Genomic DNA, 7454 nt, shown 5'->3' with positions numbered 1-7454 from the left:
GCTGAACCACACAGACACACTTTCTCCACTTGGAGGGGTAAAGTGTACAGAGAATCATGTTTAAAGTCACCACAGCTAGGTGCCATAAAGTTAATGGTTTAGATACGGCCTAATGCCCAAGAATCTTTGAAACTGGGACAAAGGCTCCTGAGTCATTTTCAAAAATGTTAGCAGTGATGATCTGAGTGGTCTTTTCTGACCTTATCCCCTTTGAATTTGTGAACTGTTACTTGCCTAACCTAAGTGGCTTAGTACCAGCAACGTTTGAGAGGAGGCATTCATTACTTGAAGCTGAGCTAGCAAAATTCTGATTGAAAAGAGAAACGATAGTTGCTGTTATGCAGATGGCAGAGTAAATAAGAACTGCACGTTGTTTAAAGATACCAAATCCTTGGAAGCACAGCCACTATATCTGCCCGTCCCAGCACAGTATGGAGTTTGTTAATATGAAAGCATTAGAGATGGGCTGTAAAATGATGGGGAAAAGCTGAACGCAGCAGAGAAAAATATCCTGGGAGGTCTGAGGGCTGTCAGCATTGTTAGTGGCATGGGACAATTAGATCAATGTAAGGCACATTTGTAAAGTATTCTGACCAACCCGATCAGCCTGTTAGGATCTGGCATAATTCCAAGTATCTAACAACCAATGACCCAGAACCAGAGCAATCAGGAACGCAGGCAGTACACCCTCCATCCAGTATAGCAGTGAAGTACAAATCTGTGCAAAATACCACCAGCAACATGGACTTCTCTGGGTTAGATGTTTATTCTGATCTCTCAGCACCAACAGCAAACATTTTAAATAAGCAAATCACTTATAAAAATATCATTAAAAAAATTAGAAGACAAGGCAAAGGAGGGAAATAATACAGGGATCAATGACAATGTGGGTATAAAAGGCAGACACACACAGTATTGCCAACCCCAAAGGTTCAAACAGCATGAAACAGGCCAGAAAAATCACGAAGGGTTTTTTAATAATAATAATAATAATAATAATAATAATGTAGTTTGGATTCTTTCTACTTGCCCTCTGGGTTTTGAGCCTTTAGGGTTTGCTCTCTAGCCTTTTTCTGCAACAATGAAGGCTTAGACACTTACCTTTTTTATACACATGAAAGCTGAGTTTCTCATCTAATCACAAGACTCCAGAAACAGGTGCTTAAAGAAAAGAATCAATAGCATAAGGCACTCACTTAAACTGCTTGCCACAGTTGCAGTCCATAGAGGCAACTAAGCTAGAGTCCCCACTTTATAAGAGAAAAAGGGCAGCTGATGGGGTGGTCCACATCAGGGCACCTCTGTCTTGGCCAAAAATCATCCTAATTTGGCAACATTCAGGGCAGACTGTAATGCACAATTGAATGCCTGAGCTGAGGGGCTGGGAAGGTAGTATAAGAGGATCATGGAGTTCAGAAAACTTTCTAGCTTCTAGAATGATTGGACAAGACAGAGGGATTTCTGGGTGTAGCCTCTTTTGTACAGTTGTATTTTAAAACATGCCAGTGAGTGCCTAGAGCAAAGGGTAGGAGCCCCTTTCTATGGAATGTGTATATAGGCTGAGAGTAAATACACAAACCAAATCTGGTGTTCAAAGAGTTGGGCAAATTAAAGAAGGACTGTAAAGAATGCTATTTATAATTGAAAAATCGCTTGAAGGTTTGCAACCAGCGAAACGTGGCCAACGATCAGTTCAATCACGTTGTCTCATCTCTTTCAATATGTTGAAACAACAACAACAAAAAGCCACCATGACATCAATGTTTAAAATGTACCACATGGCCTGAATGTTTTCTCAAGGGCTCTTCACACGCAGGGCTAAGCTGAGCTGCAGAGCAGCCAGATTTATCACTTCAGCCAATTCCCCACAAAATGAGATATACCTATGCACAAGATCAAACATTACAGATGGCCAAGCCCTTGCAAAAAAATTGTCCCTCTTGAGCACAATGATTGTTTGCCTAGGCTGCTGTCGACTTCTAAGGGAAATTTGGTTGTGCAAGAAATACAGGACAACGCTTTTTGAAACAGCATGCATTTATACAATAGTACTGCTGTGACCATAACATGAACACACCTTAGGCAGCTTTATAGCAGCTCAGGTCCCCTACACAGTCTAGAAAAAATGTTAACACATCTGCTTTGTCTACCCTTTAGTCTTTTGAGTAAATTCCAAAAAGCAGCAAGAATTCACTCACTATTAGCATTAGTTGTTTTTCAGGGACTCAAGCAGGGCGGACCTTAAACACTTATATTCAGACACACTGGGGACAGAAGTTACACAAAATGGTTTAAGTGATCAGGAACTGGCTTAAACCTGCAACAGAACAGAAGGTCAGTGCACTTAAATAGCTTTCAAAATGGCTGAAACTGGTTTAAAATAAACCTAGATAGATGTAGCATCAGACTTAGCTGATTTAGGTCAAACCAGTTTATAGAAATGCTGTCTCAGATCCCCTCCCAATTCAACTTAACTCACAGTCCTCCAGCATCCCAGGATGCGATGCAGCCCTGGGCTGTACTCTCTGCTGCAACAAAGCAGGGCAGCCCCACCCCCAGCTGTAGGATTCCCAGCAGCCCCGAGCCCGGCAGAGTCCCCCAGCCCTGCCACCTCCTCTGCTGGGGGAATTGGCCCAGCTCCCAGCTGTGGTAGGGGGGAATGAAGCCCCCACTGCAGGCTTCCATGCATGCTGGGAACAGCCTGGCTGGGAGTCCCTCCCCCCTTCCCCCTCTCCAGACAGCCTGCAGGCTGGGGAAGCGGTATGGCTGGGTGATTGCCCTGGCTCCCAGCTTGGATGGGGGTCTGGAATATGGGAAGCAGGAGGGGAGGAGGAGGGGGAGGGAAAAGGAAGCTGTTTTCCTCCCTCAACTCCCTCCTCAGCCTGCCTGCTGGCCAGGGAGAGGACATGGCAGGTGATAACCTCAGCTCTCAGTTCCTGGCTCAGGTGGGGAAGTAAAGCCTCCACTTCAGGCTCCCCCCAGCCTGTACCAGGCACGGCTCAGCTGGGGGTCCAGAGCCAGGTGGAACAGAGCCGTTTTCCTCCCCCACTCCTACCTCAGCCAGCCTGCTGGCCAGGGAGGGAGCGTGGCTGGGTAACTGCCTCAGCTCTTAGATGGGGCCTGGGAGTAAAGTAAATGGCCCCCATTAGGGGGGGCTTTACCCACCTGGCTCTTGCTCCCAGCACAGAGAGGGAAGACCACAGTGGGACCCATTTTACCTCCCACTCCTTCCTCCTGAAGACTGCCAGCCAAAGAGGGCCCTTGGCCAGGTGATCGCCCTGGCCCCCAGCCATGGGGAAGCTCACATCAGGGACTTTACTCCCGCACATGAACCAGGATAATCACCTGGCCATGCCCTCTCCCTGGCCGACAGGCCAGCTGAGAAGGGATGGGGGGGAGGGGGAGGACAGCCTCCACTGTGGGCTTCTTTCCCGCTTTGCACTCAGCACAGCCTGGCTAGGGAGCCAGAGCCAGAAAGGGAGGCATTCCCCCCACCCACTCCCTCCTCAGCCAGGCCAGGAGGGGGCATGGCCAGGTGCTTGGCTTGGCTATGGCTCTGGGTGACGGGAGTGTGGGGGAAGAGAGGGAAGAACTCCCTACTTGGGGTTTCCCCCTTCTCCCTTTCCCCTCACACTGGGGAGATCCCACCTGGGGGTCTGGTACAGGGCTGGGGGTGCCCCCCACACCCCCTCCTCAGCTGACCCAGACTGAAGATGGGGAGTGGCTAGGGGAACCAGCTCTGGGCACAGGGAGAAAGGGAGAAATGCCATGCTGGGGCTTTTCCCTTTCCCTGGTGCCAGGGAGATCCTCGCTGAGGATCCAGTGTGGAGGGTTTCTCCCCACGTCCCCTCCTCAGCTGGCTGGAGTCTGAAGAGGGATCATGGCTGGGGGAATCACCCATCTCCCGGCTCTCTGCAGTGGCCAGCAGGCTGGGAGGCATGATGTAGCATCCCGCCTCCTGGTATGGGCCACCGCAGGGGTCTGACTGCCTTTCAGGTTTCAAAAATTAATGTCAGTTCACTTTCTTATTGGTTCAATCTAGGCAGTTTACATAAACCTGCAAAGATTGAATTGATTCAGTCTCATGCTTTTTAACTGTCTGTACTTAGCCTTAGAGAACTAATTGGTAGAATAAGATCTGGCCCCAAGCTCTCTGAGGCAGGAACTGACTTTTACGATGCGTTTGTACAGTGCCTAGAACACCCATTGGTCCCCTTATGACTGCAGGGATACAAAAAGTAAACATGAATGATAAAGTTGCAAAGCTAAGAGGAAAATAAAGAACGAATACCTAGCTCCCTCACTGCTTTTAGAGAAGATCTTTCCAGTCTATGGCTGCACTATTGAAGAGGGACAGCAGGCAGGAAGCTTTCCAAATGCTTTATGTGCTTGATTGCTGAGTAGGCAACATTAGGGTCCAATAATTGCCAACTGCCAATTTGGCACCTTTCACTTAAAAAAAAAAAAAAAAAAGAGAAGCAGCAGCCATTTTTAAAGGAAGAGTGTTATTGGAACACATTTCTGGTAGCTCAGAAGCTTACCTGTTACTTTACCTCAGTCTAGGGCCATGGAGGGCTTCAGTGAGATATCAGGGATAACATTCAGAGCAAAAAGACACCTTGTCTACACCGGGGAGTTGAAGGAAAATCTTCATCAGCTGCTAGTGGTGTAAGGCCTTAAAGAGGAAGTTTGGATGCCACTCAAGAAATGGCAGTAATACACCCACCCATTCATCAGCCCGTTGCAATATTTTCAATTATTCCCCAGTGTGTTCCTGGATTTTACCATGTCCAAAACCCAGTAAGTGATGGTTAAGGTGTTACCCTATCCTTCAACTTATCCCATTCAGTTTTTGTTCGATAAACTAATGATTTAAGAAGAGTGTCAGTCTTGCAATTTCCTGGCCTCAGTCACTTTAAAGCCGACTCTTATTACTTGCATTTAATTTTTTTTTAATTTAAAATAAAAACCTTAATTTAATGCAGAACAATTATAGGCAACAGATGCTGGAAGGCTTCAAAATTTTCATACAAGCTGGTAAATGCACGTACTAGCTTAAAAACTTGGATACAATGTCTGAACTAATTTAAGTCACCACAAATAAGCAACTGCTAAATTGTAAGCCTATATATGGGCATAAAATTTAACAACTAAAAGGGACCATTTAATAAATTTGGGTAACTGAAAAACAAGTTAAGAAACATAGTTGTACATAAGACTATATAAGAAGAGACTACCCACTTTGGTAGCTTATCAGAATCAAACTGTTTGGGACGGATTAGCTGGCAAAAGACCTAGGAACAGCACTTGGATCCTTCTTCATTCCAGCGCAGATCAGGTCTAAAACAGATATCTAGCTTTTGCAAAATTGGCTTGTTCTCACTCCCAAATGAAGTCCATAAGACTCCTACAAATTTAAATAGAGATGAATATTAGGGCTGTGTGAAGCTTCAGGTGGCGATTCGATTCGGAGGAGATTTGGCCCGATTCGGTGGCTGAATCTCTGAATCCAAATCAAATCATGGGACCAATTTAAAGGTCCAAATTGATTCAAAGCTCTCCAAATCTTCAGAAAAGATTCGGAGAGCTTTGAGGATTCAGGCAATCCCTGGTGGCTGCAGCAGGGGCCTGCAGCCAACTCCAAGCTGGTAAGTACTAGGGGCAGGGGAGGGGACCATGGTGGGGACCCCTGCCAGCCCCCCTGCTCCTCTGGCCCCCCTTTCCTCCAGCCCTCCCATGGCAGTCCCCTCTCCCCAGCTCCATGCATTTTAAAGAAAAGCCCTGGTGCTCACCGGGTGCTGCCGGGCCGGGGGGGTGCTGCTGCCCCCCACTGCATGAGGTGCTCTACACGAGCCTCCCCAATGCCCTCCTCAGCCCCCAGCCCCCACACAGGTGCCCCACCCAGGCCAGCTCCGGCCCTTTAAGAAGAAAAAAACTGGAGAAAAACCCCAGGACTTTCTGCTTCTGCAGCAGCCTTGGGGCTCGGGGGCTCATGCAGATCCCCCCACGTGGCACGGGGCAATGGGGGGCAGAAGGGATCACCCTCTACCAGCAGGAACAGTGAGTCTGGGGGTTTTCTCATTTTTGTTTTTTTTCTTAAAGGGCCAGAGCCTGCCCAGGTGGGGCACCCATGTGGGAGTTGGGGGAGCGAGAGGGGGATAGGGGGTTAATGAAAAGCCCCCCACACAGTGCAGGGCAGTGGGGGGAAGCGAGGATTGCCTCCTGCCCAGCAGCACCCACTGATCCGGGGCTTTTTTTCTTTTTTCCAAAGAGCCAGGAGCTGGGGCAGGCAGGGCAGCCATTGCCAGGCTGTTGGGGATAAGTCTGGCTGATTCAGGATTCAGCAGCAGCTGAATCAGTTCTGGACAGTGATTTGAATCACCGAATTGAATCACTGTCCCCCGAATTGGCCAAATCCGAAACAGATACTAGCTGCTTCACACAGGCCTAATGAATATGGAGGATGAGTGAGTGTCCGTATCATAAAAAGCAAGCAAATTAATTTGCACTGGTTGGCAGCAAACCTGGGCTCCAACGGCAAAATCTGAAGCCTCATCTAAACTTCTTCAAAAAATCTGAAGAGGTTTGGACGGGGTGTTCTGTTCCAGGAAGTCAGTAGTTGTAGTCAGGTAAACCAAGGCCTAAACATCGCACATTCAAACATGCTGTAATATGGTGGCAGGAGTGTCTATGAGGACCTTCCACACAATGGAACCTGTCAGTGGGCAAGATAGGATTTCATCTCCCAGTCCTATCAAACCTTTCCCATTGTTAGGCCACAGCCTCAAACCTGGGGTCTTAGCCCAACAGCACAGCTATAGCCATCTCGGCCTGTCACCCTGTGGACAAAGATGCTGTGAAGCCTCCAGTAGGACCAGCTGGCCACTCCCTGTCACTGGAGTGGTCAGCCAAGTTCAGCTGACTCTCTACCTCCCACATATAAACCCCTGGCCCAGAACAGGAAGAGTCCAAACAACAGGGCTCAACTTGACCCAAGACTGCTCCATTGTTCCAGCCAGCTTGCTCCTCAGCTCTGCTCTCTGAATGACCTCTCAGCCTCTTAGAATCATAGAAAATTAGGGTTGGAGGGGACCTCAGAAAGTCATCTCATCCAACCCCCTGCTCCAAACAGGACCATCCCTAGTTATATCATCCCAGCTGTCTCGGACGGCCAGAGCCGACTCGGGTTACGTTAGAAATTGGTCGTACGTCAGGGCGGGCTGGTGAATGGAGAGGCAGACACAACTTATCGGTTGCAAAAAACTTTACTCACGCCGCTTGTAATCACGACGCAGGTGGTCCGGTCGTCTGAACAACCATACGAGTTGTTCCAGCTGGCGGGGCCCAAGCCAGTTAATCCGTCTGCAGTTCGAAGCCGGCGGGGAAAGGGGTACGTCTGGGGTTGCGCTCGGCGACGGGAAGAAAGATCGATAGGTGATCAGTCTATCGATCGG

Source organism: Alligator sinensis, unplaced genomic scaffold, assembly GCF_000455745.1.
Source record: "Alligator sinensis unplaced genomic scaffold, ASM45574v1 scaffold11_1, whole genome shotgun sequence".
Lineage (NCBI taxonomy): Eukaryota > Metazoa > Chordata > Crocodylia > Alligatoridae > Alligator > Alligator sinensis.
Note: the sequence above shows the minus strand (reverse complement) of the source record.